Genomic DNA, 16,427 nt, shown 5'->3' with positions numbered 1-16,427 from the left:
AGAAAGTTTGTGTACCAGCAATAAAACTGACATTTTGTAACAACCTTTCAGTCACAGGTTTACCTTGATTTAACTTCTTTATTTAAACTATTCATCTAGCACAATATCTTTACCACATATTTTCTCTTCCTTCATCATTAGCTTTCTCCGTACATCCTTCCATTACTAGTGAACTTAGGGCCTTATTAGGATGGTGGACGGACTTATGTTCGACCGCCATTCTGGTGGGAAATGGGACCACCCGACAAGCTGTTGGCGGTCCCGCTCTCTGAATCGCGATGCAACCCCAAAGTGTATATTTTGTATTGCGGCGGGTGCTGCGGGCTGCAGCACACGCTGCAGTACAAAATATACACCCCGTTCATATCCCTGCACTCTGTGGCAGGCAGCATGTGCTGGATGCCACATGGTGCAAGGATATTTTGGGGGAACACCATAGGTACCACCAAGGGGCCATGTCGAAGGGCTAGGGAGGAAGGGGCGCCCACTTCGGGGCCCCAATGTCCCTTTCTGCTGGCTTTTCATGAGGGGCAAACCTCCATGAAACTGCTGGCGAGAAGGGACATTGTAATTCCTATGGCAGTGCCTGGCAGGCATCGCCACTGTTATAGGGGTACAAGTCACTCTGACGATCCCTGGCAGTCAGTCTCTCTGACTGCCAAACATCCACCCGCCATCATAATGTGACGGGCGGTAATCAGTATTACAATGGTGGTGGGCCGCCACCGACGGGCTGTCGGTGGCAGTCCCACCATCATCGTAATTAGGCCCTAAGTCTCTCTGTTTTGGGCAATATTCCCTTAATTTTTTAAAAGGCACCCTCATCTCTCCTATTCTATTTTGATCTATCACAGAAAATGCTACAAAACAGAAGGTATTGATGAGTGCAATGAAAATGAAGAAGCTATGATAAGACTAGAAACATGTTTTTAACCCAAAATCAGTATCGCGTTAAGACGTATAATTTTTAAATGAGGAGGCAGGAGGGTGAGAAATGTAATGAATCCTTGACAGTCTTACGAGGTTTATCTAACACAAGCAATTTTGGCAACACTACTAATGAGATTATATGTGACCAGTTAATGGTGAACACCAACAATAAAAGAATTTCGGAACGTCTGCTGTTCATGGCGAATCCTACTTTGGATATATATCACATGCATATATGTACAAAAATTGTTCCTTTTATTTGGCGCTTTCAATGCATCACATCAGCCATGCTGACGCATGAGAGCATTATGAATGCAATGAGATAAAATTGATGAAATACAGCTTTAGTGCTGTAGATGTGAATGCTGATATTGTTTTCCATATGACATATGTAGGTTATCATGTGATGATGACGGTTCTACGACATAAGGAATACACATTGTTGCTCTACATGTATAATTATTCACCTACGAAGAGCTGCTTTAGAGATATTTTACTTCAAGAATTCGAGGTACGGCTTTGTCCCAGCTCCAAAGTCAACTGCATCCCATTTCCGTGGTGCTGCTCTTCCCTCTTTGATCCTGCACGATTAAACAACATATTAAATTATTGAAAAAGGTTAAATTACATGTATTATTTAAAGTATGTTTTAGAACAATATAAACGAACGTCCCCTTAATGCTGCTCTTTTTTGTCTATAAAGAAACACGTTTAATGTTGAGCATTTCCTAATCTAAATTATTTCGTTTTTACCTTTCCTTTTATCCTGGTTATTTATGGGTCTTCCAGGTGTTCCAAAACGTACTTTAATTTTGTCAAGTGCCATTTAGAGGTGTTTTAAATAAATGAGTATTCAGAAAACGGGTTTCCAGATTGCTTATCTCGGCACTTGGAAAACTTTATCAGAATATTAACTTTTGTTGCCTTCTTGGCTGTGAAGACTGCAACTGACCTTGTTGTCCAATCAATTACAAGGAAGACATAAGGAGCTGGCTTAGATAATCGATGTGCATTATTGCAGAGGGTTAACTATAGTGAAGCTGATAAAATGCGTGAATAGGTTAAATGGCTCAGCATTTAATAGTATTGATTAATGATAATAGCCTTCAATGAGATGTCAGTTCCAGGAGGCCGGAGAGGAAGCATACCGGCAGAGCAGAAAGTAAGCTGCAATGCAGTGGCTATCATTCCTGGAAACATGGGCTTCGAGGGATGGAGACCACGAATAATCTTACATGCGGATGACACTCTGTCTTTTACAGGCTTCCAGGGAAATTCACTGTCCGCTGGATGCGTTTAATATTCCAATTCCAAGACATGAGTGGTTGGTTATTATTGTAATTTATTATGATAATTACAGCTCGTTTTTACTTCAATCCGAAAAACATGAATTACAACATACAGCACATTGAAACTCACAATTCACGTGAAACTCGGAAGAACCATGCAAAAAGAATTTGCAAACAGAAATATATTAAAGTGTACACCACCTAGTCTCAAAGACCCTTTGCTGTCTACTATTGTCAGTGGCTGTCTAAATAAAACAAAAATGGGGGAGCAGGGATGGCGGGATGGGGGGGCGAGGGATGGAGAAGGGACGGGGAAAATAATAATTTTAACAAAATTGACCTTTCCTTTCACTACCACTGCCTCTACCTCCAACTCCCACTTCTGTGCTCTCCCAGCATTCTCTGAGAAAGCAGGCTCCCTACCCAATCCAGACGCTGCTCTCGTGTTATGAGAGCAGCGCAGGAATTATTCTGAGCCAGGGTGGGACTGGCCGTAGTGGGCACCGGGAATTTCCCCGGTTGGCCGGAGGAATGGGGCCGGTTTTGTGCCTGTGGGTGTGGTTTTGTCACTGGGGGCCAGTTTTGCAGCAGTGCTGCAATGTCGGACCCCTGCAACAAAAGCGGTGCTTCTTGCTAGCACCCCTGATTCCCCTCTCCGCTCCCAGGGACGGTCGAGCAGCAAACTGCCAGGGCTGGTTGCTGTTCCCAGTCGAGCCCTGCTCCGAGTGGCCTGGTCTGCCAATCAGACACTCCCTGAGAGCCTGCGGCTTTTCTCCAACCTGGCTGTGTTTGGAGAAATGGAAATGTTCAGGTCTGTTTGGCCAGTCTAAGACGGCTCGTCAAACTTACATGTGCACCATTCCTCTTAGCTCTGCTCCACCCTGCACGCACGCCTTAACCAGTCACAGAAGAATACAAAGATGTTATATTATTACCATATTATTTTTCTGTCACTGACTCTGACGAGTGGGGTGAACTTCCTCCGCCATTAAGCCCTGCTATTGGTCCTATCTGAAGGAGCAATTATGTTCCTTTGTGTAGGCTGCAGGTGCACCCTGGAGTGGCGCCTGATAGCCTCCCTGTGTAAATGAACTCCAATAATCCCTGATTGATGTGGCCTTTATCTGTTCCTTTTATTTTGAAGAATGTTTATTAAAATTATCTAGGTGTCGTTTGCAATACAGTTCACAAATATCTTAACAACTGCAGACAGAAAACTGATCGTGATCATCTCCTGTGGATGTGTCATGAGGATTAAACTTAGTTGATCACAGAAATAATTTAGCATAAATAATTGATTTCAGGTGGAGGATGACATCTGCTTCTTCCTCTATCTTTCTCGGAATCTATATAGAAGGAGTGTGCAAGATTTCCTGGCAGAGCAGAACCCTAAAAATGTACCTGAGAGGAAATGTACCTTTCGACCTGTACCCCACATTTTTATTTGAACACCTGGACCTGTATTACTTAAAGGGCACAGTCACCCTATTTGCACCATTGTGCACTTCTAAACAGGTGCGGTGGCATCAAAACAGGAAAATCCACCCTTTAGTGATCAATGCGCTGACGTCAGGGTAGGAGCGAACTCGTGCTGCCCTGGGGGTAGTGCATTCAAGTGAAAAATGGATCAGCTATTTAAAAGCAGCTCAGTGACTTACAGTGAAGGCGACAATCGCCTGCACTTTGAAAACGGACTAGAGATTCCCCTGCAGGTGGGTGCAGTGAGTGACTGCACCCAGCTGCAGGGGGATGTCTGAGGGGTCTATGAGACCCCTATTCATCCTTCAAGAGGGCTGCCTCCACGGGGTGCACTTACAGTGCCCCGTAAGGGCATGTTTGCCTTTGTGGCTATACCGGTAATACTGTGATCCCCTCATTCACATGCCACTTGCTCATGCAAATGAGAAAGTGCCCTGCCACAATAGCACTGGTGCTATTTGTATGCCAGCGCTATGAGTTTTATAGAAAGGGCCCTTCAGTAATACTAAAGTGCCCCGGGGTGCAAAAAACAGGCGCACACGCCCCAGGGCACTTTCTGTAATACAGCTCCTAATATTTTAAAGTCTGCAGTAGCTGGGACTTCCTGACCTAAAGATGCCATTAGCATTTTGGTAGGTCAACTGTAATTGTGTGCAAACATTTTGCATGGTTGCATGAAGTTTAACAATGTGACTCATACAACCATTGTTGTCTGCAGCAGGCTTTTCAGCCTATTTATGAGAGTATATCATGGACATGAAAACAAGCATTAAACACTGAATTTCACTAACTACTGTTAGGAATGTGCTACAAGCAATACCTTTCAGTGCTTCTGTGTATAGATAACCCAATACAAGAATACCCTAGGAAGAGATTAGATTTGTATTACCTGTACAGTCTCATGTTTTAAATTATTAACTATAGTGAGACAGAAGCTTAGGGGAACTATATAACAATAGCCCATTCACAGATCTAGCTGGCCTGATGTGGGTCACACCTCATTTCCTTGTTTTGTGCCTAATCTCTTCAGAAGCCGCAAAGTCTAGCTGTTGATTCATTTTAGGCAGCTCACACATGGGACTCATGAAGGGAAAATGTGCCCCACTTCTTTCAGGTCACAGCTGATTCAAAATAGTCTATGTAGATGTTTTCTACTTCCAAAAGGGGAGTTTTCCCGGAAAGTGAAGCACAACTCTAAATAGGAGCTACCACAGAATAGTTTGAGAGTTTCTTTCATTTGTAATGACGATGGCTAAATAATAATACTATTAAATAAATAAATCTATTTGAACTGAATTGTTAATCAAACCCTTTAAGTCACCACAAATTCTCTTTATTGATACTGATGGGTTGATGTAAATGAATGCTCCTTTTAATCTTACTTTGTAAGCTCCACCAGATGTGCACAAAGTCGCCAGGTGCAGTCAGACACCTCCAACACAAGGGGGACATGGCGGGAAATATTTTGTGCAAAAGCTGGGCGTGTAATACCATTGCGTCATCATTTTGTATGTATTTTCCCTCTGAGGGATGCCTCGATGAACCCTAGGTATGTCGCGCCATAGACGATCCTACTGTGCGGGCGTGATTTCCCTATTTGACACTCGCTGCCATTGGCGTTGATATGGATGCGTAGACAGCTTCGGAGGATGCTGCAAAATCTGATATGTCTGCGATATAAGGCCTTTCGAGTCGTCAAAGGAATGGACCAGTCACTCAAAGGCGGTGAATGGTCGAACGGCCGCCTGCTGCAGTTCTGGCGAAGATACCCAGTGGCACAGCTGAGCGTACTGTAATCCAGCTCCCATTGGAAGATGGAAGTCTTCCCTGCACTGGGCAAACGTCTTAAGGGTGCCGCCCTCAAACAAATCGCTAATCACTCTACAATCCCCCTGCAGCCATTTGGCAAATGCCTGGGGGTGAAAGGCGGGAGGGAATAATGGGTTGCCAGCAATGGGAGTGTGCGGGGAGGGAAAGGTTGTCAGCGTTTTTTGCACAGCTATCTTGTCCCATACGTCTAGGACCGTCCTAGTGGGCACCGCCATATAAGCAATACGAGAGCTCGCTGCGCGATGGAGCCACGTAAGATCCCAGATGGTACGTCCCGTCACCATCCGGTCTATATGAAACCACACCTTCTCGCTTTCAGTGGCTGTCCATTCCGAGACAAAGCGGAGGTAAGAGGCCCAATAATAGTCCAGAATATTGGGACACGCCAACCCCCCTGTCTCGCGGCAGTATGAGAATTTTATGAGAGAAAGGCGGCCTACGCCCACTCCATATAAACGTAGTTATGTCCTTTTGGAGGCTCTGCATCTGGTGTTGTGGGACAGGGGTGGGCAGGCACTGGAATAAGTATAAGATTTTAGGGAGTATTGACATTTTGACGGCATTAAGCCTGCCCAGCCAAGAGATAGTTAGAGATTTCCACAGTCGTAGATCCTCCAGGACGGTGTTTTTACATTTCCGCCAGTTTACCTGCGTCCGCGTGTCTAATGAAGGAGTCAATAGCAGCCCCAGGTATCAGATATGATCCGGGGCTCATTGGTAAGGAACCAGCTCCTTTAATGCCGGAATCTCCTCTTTTGAAATCGTAAGGTTCAAAGCCCAAGATTTACCATGATTAATTTTGAGGCCCGAGGCGGTCTCAAAGGATTGCAACAGTGCGTGTAGTGCAGGAAGAGACGTGTGTGGGCGCGAAAGAGTGAAGATGAGATCATCTGCAAATAACGCCACCTTGTTCTGGCCGCCCCCAAAGGCAAGGCCGTGAATGTCCACGTCCTGTCAGATCCACTCCGCTAGAGGTTCTACCACCAGGGCAAATAGCTGAGGGGATAGGGGGCAACCCTGCCGCGTACCCATTTGTATGGAAAAGGAGTCTGTGAGCTGCCCATTGACCCGTACCCTCGCTTGTGGCGAGTGGTAGGGGGCCATGATTATAGAAATCAGATTAGGCCCCAAACCGATCCTATGCAACACCGCTCGGAGAAAGCTCCAGTCGACCCGGTCAAACGCCTTCTCCGCGTCAAGCGACAGAAGGCAGGCCGGTATATTCCAATGGTGCACTTTCCCTACCAGGTGTGCAATTCTACGCACGTTGTCACCCCCTTGCCGATTGCAAATGAAGCCAACCTGATCAGGCCCCACAAGACCAGGCATGTGTGGCTCCAGGCGTTTAGCTAGCATTTTGGTGTACTTTTTAAGGTCTGTGTTTAGCAGCGCTATGGGGCGTTAAGACGCAGACAATGTGGGATCCTTTCCTGGCTTGGGAATTAGGGCTATTTCTGCCATTCTCATATCGAGCGATGGTTCGCCCGTGTCCAAGAAGGAGTTGTATAGCCGTAGTAAGTATGGTTGTAGTTGTGCTATGAACATGCGATAAAAGGCCAACGGCTGGCCATCTGGGCCTGGCCTTTTCCCTAGGGGGAGGTCCCTCAAGGCTGCCGTCAACTCCTCCACCAAAAGGGGGCCGTCCATCTGTTTGGCATGATGGGGGTGTATCGGGTCCAGGGACACGCATTTAGGACTTCAACAGCCACAACAGCTGCGGTCACTTAACATAACGTAACTGCCATTGGAATGTTGTCTGAAAAAAGGCTCTATTTGTGTAGCAGGGGTGCCGTGCATGTGACATGAAAGGTTATTTGATGAACCTTCACAGGCTCCATGCAAGTTAATTCCTTGACACAGAAGTGTACCGCTTAGTGAATTTTTACAGTTGTTACCACTAAGGAATACCTCTTTTTCCCCCCCACTACAACATCTATGTGAGTAAGGTAAATTCCAGGTTGACTTGATGTACCCTTTACCCAACCTTTCATACAGGCCGGCTGGTATGTGCTTTTGACAATATTGAAACTGTAAAGTCGTTATAGGAATTGTAATGGTGCCATGTATTATCCATTCAATGACAGGTCTTTCGGATATTGTCAATGGTAATCTTTCTAGTTTTTCAATGCTCAGCACCGTATAGTCTGCTCCTCTTTGTGCCAAAGAGATTTGTTTATCTGTACGGTTAAAGACAAAAAACAATGACGTTGTGTTGATTAGACGCCATGGCACGTAGCCTGAATGGAGATTTTGTAACGTCCAGCCTAACTGTACAATAGAACGTAATTGGGACTGGCCATGTTGTAACATTAGCATGTCCTGTTCTATTATATCAATAGCAGATGATACAATATTGTCCATTGAATAAATTCTGGAGGACAGAGTCATTAACCCATTGTCCACTACAGACAGTGATTTTTCCAAATTTATACGATCAATTTCTCGTATTTTTTCAGCAGTTTCAATTTGCTTTATTTTCCAAGCTTCGTTGTAAGCAGCATATATACGGCGTATATGAAACGTTTTTGACGCTGTTTGTGAGGTCCCAATAAGAAATCTCGCAAGTCAGCACCTTCTTTAAGTAAGGTCAAGTGTTGCTTAATTTCGGGTAGTGTGGATTTCTGTAGCCATTCGAGGCATAGTTTTCCTACACTGCATGTTGTTATTATCCCTGGATGTTGTCTCTGGGAATATCTTGGGTCTGGCCTGTTCTGTTTGAACCCCTGTGTTTTGTACAGGAATCTATCTTGACAGTTATTAGTGTCTGTAGACCAGATCAACCTTTTTCTCCAATTCGGATTAGTTCTGTTTTGGTGTAAAATATGGGATACGTCTATTTCCATATCTGTAGTGCTATTACTATCGGGTATGGGCTTTGCTATAGACGGTTTGTTTAAGTCCTTTATCTTGGCTAGGCCAAGACAGGTTGTTTGTTGAATGGTGTCATTCAGGAATATTATCTTTTCTGGGATCATGCAGGCTCTGAATAATGATTCTAAACCTTGTACCTGCCAGTCTTTTGTACCCCAGATGGTTTTTGTTTCAATGTTGTTTTTCCAAAATTTAAAACCAAATGTAGACAATTTTTCATAAAATTTTGCAGAATAAATCATGTTAAGTATTTGTCAACATGTTTTTCATTCCTGTCTTATTCATAATTTTAAAATAAAACGTTTCTGGATCAGTGTTATTAAACCCTGAGAAGTATGGGAATTTCTCATAAAATGTTTTAGAGCTGCCTTTTGGCGGTGTTGGACAATGTTCCCATTGATTATAAGTAAAAACATTTCTAAGATTAGCAGATTTATGCAAATAGTGGTGACCATAATGATTATAGCGATACATTTCTTCATAATCTGATGAACCTTGTAAATAATTATGTTCTGTAAATTTTGCTGACATTTCTAAATCTGACATCATATTATTAATATTTTCAAAGTCCCAATCATCAGAGAAAGTGCTAGGTGATACAAAGTCACTTAATGAAACCTTGAACTGGTGTGGATATTTCAAGAGCTCAACCAGGCCATAGATGTGGTAATCAGTAGTGTCCCATGCTACACCACCAGGTATAGGAATGGCTGTGATGTTCACTGATGATAGTTCTCTTTTTTCAATGTGAGAAGATCCGTGAGGCTTTAGAACCAAGTTGATGTTCTGACTTGCTGTGTCCATTGTACTGTAGTTTCCATCAATAAATCTTCCCAAGCTTAAAACCAAAATGAGCCAGAGGAGGAGGAAAAGTACACCTAACACAATCCACAATTCAATCCATGGTGAAATCAGATATGTTTCTCCAAGTTGATGAAAGAGTTCAGTTATTTTTTCTTTGAAAGTTTTATTTGCTGGCTCTTCTTCATGTTCACTTGGATCTTCAGAAAAGTCATCGAAATTGATGAAGTAGCCAGATGCAGTTCTGTCAATTGTTGGAATTGCTTCAGGATTTTTATTAATCTTTGTAGTTGCTTCATCTTTTATTATATTAGTATAGTCAGAGGCTACATCATTGTAGACAGGTGTTTCATGATGAATTGTTGCAATTTGGGTTTCAAGAGGCACACGTTCCATGGCTTTGTTGCACAGTCCTTCTTTATTTTCTGCAGGTTTATCAAATGTGATTAGTCTTTCAGTTTGAACCTCTTGAATTGTAGCAAGGTTTGGTCTTCTGCTACATCGTGGGAGTCCACTGGGCCTACTACTTATTATTGGCCACATGATTGTGGTTTTACCAGGTCGATTGATACAACTCTGTTCTCCTTTTTACCAGCAAGGGGCGTTAGTACTACTGATCTTGTTCCGCTGATAGCTAAGACAGGTACTGCTTTTCTGTAAGAAGGCGCAAATTCCTTCTGCACCGCGATCTTTTCTCTGACCAGATCCCCAATCTTTGGAATCCAGACAGGTCTTGCTGGGACAGGTGGTTTTTCTTCAGTGGCCGTTGGCTTTAGCTTTGTGTTACTTAGACTTCTTCTTGTCTCATTTAAGTCCTGTAAAACAGCCAAACGATCTTTGATATCAAATGTTTTTTGTTCCACCACTGAAGTCTGACTATCGAGGTCTTCGATTATCATTCTAGTACCAAACAAAAGTTCATACGGAGTGATTCCACCCAGAGAATGTCTTGGCAGATTATTAAGACTACGTTGGACACTTATTAGATGTTTGACCCACCCATCACCCGAACCTAATACCCTTGCTGTTATAGATTGCTTTATGTCACGTTTTTTTCTCTCCACTACCGCATTTCCCTCAGGATGGAATGGACTAGCGTACCGCAATGCAATGCCCAAGCTGGCCATAGCCTCCTTGTAAGCTCGAGAGCTAAATGCATGACCTTGGTCAGAATGTAGCATGCCAATTGCGTATGTGTCGATAAAGACTCGCAAATCTTTTATAACAGTTCTGGCATCAGCCGAGCGCTGGGGCCACATCCAAATTAATCTCGTCTTAATATTTATGGGATCGCTTCGTTCCGTGTGGACTTTTGCGTATAGATAGCCTAATGCTGTCTAGTAGAGGTGTCTGGGCTGGTATCTGGTCCGGTTCACCACTGTGATCTCTGTTGCAGTCCTGACAATTTAATGCAAAGTTATAAACATGCACGCTCATCCCCGGCCACCAGTATATTGATTGTAATTCTATTAGAGATTTCAAGATCTCTTGGTGCCTCAGACCCATTCCCATGTGTGCTTCTTGAATCAAGTAAGCCCTCCGGTTCGTGTTTGGAATTACTCTGTCCCCCACTCCAGGGATTTGAGCAAAAGGAACGGAGTCTGCATCAATTATGTATGTGTTATTGAGTGGATAGTTTAGAGGTAATGCCGCATAGTCGCCTTTTAATGAGGCTTTTACTGCCAGCATGGTTTCTCCATCTATTTGTTTTTTAGAATGCTTTTTTGTAGCTACGGAACCGGGTTGAATAGCTGCCGTTGTGGCTTTGTTAGCCAATGAATTCCCTGCAATGTGAACGCCATCACGTTGAAGACTCTGCGTATGTGTCACGTGAGTCTTTTGTAGTTCTTTCTGTAAAATAACTACCTGTTTCCATAGCTTTTTGTGCTTTATTTTGGAACCTGTCTTATCTTTGTAACCGTTTTCAATCCAGGTCTGCATGTAGTTATTGTAAGACTGGACGCAATAATATGAATCGCACACTATTAGTGTGGGGAATTCGTGATCGGCATTTTCAAGCGCCATCTTTAAAGCTCGTAGTTCAGCTCGCTGAGCTGTACAATTTCTGAGTGATTCAGATTTAGTGACTATTGGTCTGAATTTACCTAAGCGCCAGCGACCTTTAACAATCGCGCATGCTGCATTGTAAACCTGTTTATCCACAACGTAGTGTTGTGCAAATCTGTCTGTGTAGATAACACAGGCGTACTGTTCGAGAGTCAGAATTTCGATCGACAGAGGACATTCATGTTTGTATTCTAGATGTTCTAGTTTTTTTTTCATTTTGGCATCAAATGCGTGTGTCACGTCTGTTGCAGTAAGATAATTAACCCATTGTATCCATTTAGGATCTAATGCCTTAGCATTTGGAATGCTCTGTCTTGTTACTGCCTCAAGGGCTGATACTGCTGTTAAAACAGATATGCTCTTGCCTTGGGCTAGGGTTCTTTCTTTTGCTACAGCAGTTTGGCCCGCAGTCAGATTTTTTTCAGTAGAACTGAATTTCATTTCAGCTTGTGTGCACAAGTATGATTTATAAGCTATTGGTACCGTTTCTCCCTCATTAGAGGTCAGGTACGTAAATCCGCATCTTCCTGGGATGACTCGGATTACAAGGTTGCGTTCGTTTGCGCGTGTTTGCAGTTTTGTTTTAGTTAACATATCTGTTTGTATTGATCATAAAACTTTTGTGTGTTTCTGTGTCCAATTAATTGGTTTGAAATCAGGTTTTATTAATTCGTAGAGGGGTTTAACCCTCTCTGCATAGTTTAGAATGTAAGTTCTTCCGAAATTCAGGAAACCTAGAATTGATTGTAAGTTTTTCAGCGTTTTTGCAGCTTGGAGTACTGCACACTTCTCTAAGAAGTTGTCTGCTAGGCTTTTGCCTTCACTGGATAACTCATATCCAAACATAGGACAGTGAGGTGGGCAATTCGTGATTTTTTAAAGTTGAATTTATACCCTTCAGATGCGAACCCAAGTATAATGGTGTTCACTCTTTTCAAGTGTGTCTCCAGGTCATAGTCTGTAAGATAGATGTCATCGACATAAGATAATGCCTCATCATCATACATTTGTAGTAATTCTGTTACCCTGGCTGAAAATAATCCTGGGCTGTTCTTGAATCCCTGGGGAAGATGACAGAATTGCCTTTGAGCCCCCATACTGAAGAAAGCGGTCAAATACCTGCTTTCTGGTGCAATGTTTTGACAGAAGAAACCATTTGAGATATCTAATGTCGTTTTATATTTTTTTTCGCACAATGTTATTCATTAGTGCTGCACTGTGTGAGTTTTGTACTGCAAATGTTTTGCAACAAGAGTTTAGGTGTCTTGAATCCAAAACTAGACAATATGAATCGTCTGGTTTGGAGACAGGAAACAAAGGGTTGTTCATTTGCGAGGTGCATGTTTCAATCACCCCCTGGTATTCAAGTTGATCTAAGATCTCCCTGACTTGTTTTTTAGCTTCTTACTTAACTGGATACTGCCTCTGTGCCGTAGGCTGATTTTTTAACTGAATTTTATGGTGAGGAGAATCCTCATCCCATCCTACATGATTTTTATATAATGCAGGGGCTTGGGACACTGCCCATTTTCTAGCATATGTGTATTTTTTATGAATTGGAATGTGATTTGAGAAGGCAGGCAAAATCATTTCTTCGCCATGTGGGCACTCCATGACAAACTCTGGTGGCCAGTCTTTCTCTGCTAGAAGGATATCATAGCCTTTAGATAGATTGTCCCAAAAGAGACCTCTTATTTTCCTAGTTTTGTCCCCTTCTGTACGTAATGTTATTTCATATAATTTATGGGGTACACTAACTCTGGTGTCTGCAGTTTCCACCTGAATGTATTAATTCGTGTCCACTGTCTCCAGAAGATTCATCAGGATCTTGCGAGCTATGGTCACTTCTGCTGCGCTGTCTAGCATTGTCTGGGCCCATTCTCCGTTCTTGAGTTATGTACTCAGAATCCTCGGCATATTTTATTTTAATACTGGCTACCTTCTTTTTGGGAAATTGTAATTGTTTACTTTGATGAGCAGGTTCCTTGTCTTTGGACTTGGCGCGCTCTTCTTTATGTTCTGACCGTCCTCTTCTTTCCGATTTCTGTGAGGAAGTCTGAAAAGATCAAGAGGGACGTGTATCATTATCTTGATATCTGTCAGGTTTTCTTAAATTGTCCCTATTTCTAAGGTTGTATGTTTTTTCAGAGGGCTCCCGTTGTGGAGACCTGTCCCCTCATCCTGGAGATCTATTTCTCCGTTGGGGAGACCTTCCTCTGGACTGAAACTGTTTTTCTCTGGGAGTGGTTTGTTTATTACCCTCCCACTTCTTTTTTGGAGTAATGAGATTATTCTTAATAAAGGTTTTTTCAGGATTTTCAGTTAGTTGTGGTTTTAGTGGTTTCCCACCCAATCTATCTCTACCTAATTCTTCATAGCACTTTTCAATTATTCTGGCAAGTTCAAAAGGTTGGTCTGTTATATCTGTTTCTTTTAATTTTTGGCGGATCGCCACAGATGCTGCTTCTCCTTTTATGTTGGCTAATAATATAGCCGAGACTTGCTTAAAGTCTTTCAGTAATTTCATACCAAAATTTAAAGCAGGCTCCGGACCGTATTCATTTTGAATTTGTCTTAATGCATCTGGTATCACCGCCATAGACGGAACACCATGTGTTTTTGTGTATATTGAAGCAAAGACTGTTCCCCAAGTGTCACAGTCCTCCACATGTGGTGCGATCCCCATTGGTAGACTAATTGTCAGAATTTTGTGTTTTTCATGAGATGTAGTATCAGGAAATACTGCCTCTATTTGAGTAATTTTTTGGGCTAACCAGAACGGAATTTTTTTGCGGGTAATTTGCCAATGACTGATTGTATTGTCTGTGGTGAAATTTTATTTGTGTTCCCCTAGTGAGGGGTGTGCTATGGAATTTGTATTGCTGGTTGGACTGTTAAAGTCAGCGTGACATATTGGACCAATTGTCTATGTATTTTAATTAATTGTTTTAGCTGAACAAAAAGTTCTCTGTCTCACATTTCTTCAATGTCAGGATGTGGTGTATAGCTGGCTAGAACCGGCCATGTGGCTCCTGGTCTACCTTGTGGACTGAGCCTGGTAATGTGATTTTGATGTTTTAGGGCGCCATTAAACCAGAGCTGATGCTCCTGGTAAGTTAGTGGAATTTCAATATCCTCTAAAGGAACGTATTACGCCGGAGGTTCCTCTGCTTTGTAGTAGTGGAACTCGTGTGTCACAGCATTTGCTGCCGGAAAGTTTATCCATGAGTAGAATACCTCTGTCTGCCGGTCTTCAGGTGCCTCTACCACAAATATAACTGTACCACCTCTTGATGATACTCCATTATTTATAAGTTTGTAAGTTACACTCTTTCTTACATTTACCGGGATGAATATAGCATCCGGGTCATTTTGTTGAAGAGCTGTGTCATCTAAGACAGCTTGAGCTGCTATTCTAGCTCTTTCCCTTTCATCGTCACTTTCCGTCATTTTGCTGACAGAAAGTTTGCAGAGCAAGTTTCAAGGAAACAAAGATTAGGTGCACAATATTTTGGGCACTGTATCCTTCAACGTTGACTAAACCAAAAACTAATACATAGGATTCTCATCCTACTAAGTTTTGGCGGATATTAACCTTTCACCCACTCCAGACGTCTATTGGAGTTTTTACGGGAAAAAGGGGTCTGTGTGAAAAGCACGACTGAGTTACTCTAGTATCTAGCGTTAAATTATCGCCTTACCAAACGTTGAGCACCATGTTGTGTAGTTCCTATATTCCCAATAGGCTCTGCGCTTTGGAATAACATAAACGATAGTTTAAACGTAGGACTGAGGTCGACTAGGTCGCTATTGAATATGTTAGACTTAATTATGAATGCCAGCTAGCTCAGAGGTCACTAGAAACTTTCTCTAATTCACAAGAAATGATTCGTTTCTGACACCGCATGAACATGACAACTTTGCTCCCTCCAGAATAAGGAGTATACCTCCAGAGTCGCAGAAACAATAGATAGCTATTTTACTCAGTCAATTGTGCATGCTTAGTTTCACCAGAAGTGCAGAGAAACAGAGAGACCAGCGTTTTCAATAAAAGAGGTTATTTATTGAACAGTCTTCTTTCTTATGCAAGTGAAGTGAATTGCTACAATTGCAATACTTGTCATAAAGTAAAGTGCGTACAGTAAAAGGAGTACTATGAAATAGTACTGTAAAAGCATAGTATGGTTTCTAAGCCATACGGTGTTTAAAATGGTTAAAATACATACAATGATAAAATCATGTCTAACAGTACTCAACTGGTGCTTCTAAGATACGCCTCCCCCGGTGTACCTCACCTAAGCCTAGTACAGGGAAGGAGTAAGTGAGATGTAGTTTGAGTTAAGATAGTTTCTGCCAAGAATCTAAATCAAGAATTCTCTAAGGGTCTAATCAGCTCTGTACCTTGGTTATAGAATGAAGGAGGTCTTGTATCTCTCTCTCAGGACTCGATATCCCAGCAACCCGCAAGGGTGACAGGGCAACACTGGAGCTGGATTTCTCGGCAGGAGAAAAGACAGCGTCTCTCTCAGTGCGTCAGCGGGAGGGTCGGCTTCCTTCGGCACTTGCTACAGCAGGGCGTCGGGCAAGTAGATAGTCAATCTGCTCCAAACCACCGTGTGTTTTGCTAGGGCAGATGCTGGTATATTTATACCTGGAAGGTGCCGAGTTTGACGTAAGGGTGGACATAAGAAGTCACTAAGAACTCGCAGTTCTTTCAGGACTCCGGGAGTTCTAGGACAAATCAATACAGAAGCAGGGGGAATTCCCGGGCTGCTGGAGGCTTGGTTTGTTTAAGAACACGTTGTGCTTTCTAGGAGTCTATGGGAGTAGCCTTGCCGTATTTGGACTGCATTGGCTATGTCTTAATAGGGGTATGATTCTTATGCCTATATAAGGATATGATTTGATATAACCACATAAGGGCATGAATCGGGAATATTTAATTAGAGTCCTAGATTCATCTACAACACCGGTGCCGCCACTCACCGCCACGTTGCCTCTCCTCACAGGGTGCCCCTGTCGCCGCAGGCCAGCTCTGCCACCACTAGGGCCGCACCCGCCGACAAGATGGTGGTCGGCCGGCGCAGCCTCGGGATCGCAGGCCACTGTCTGTGTCTCCGGGGTGCCCACTGCCACTGGTGTGCCCCGTCACCCCCGCCT

Source organism: Lissotriton helveticus, chromosome 6 (assembly GCF_964261635.1).
Source record: "Lissotriton helveticus chromosome 6, aLisHel1.1, whole genome shotgun sequence".
NCBI lineage: Eukaryota > Metazoa > Chordata > Amphibia > Caudata > Salamandridae > Lissotriton > Lissotriton helveticus.
The sequence above is the reverse complement of the archived record's forward strand: the minus strand, read 5'-3'. Positions refer to the sequence as shown.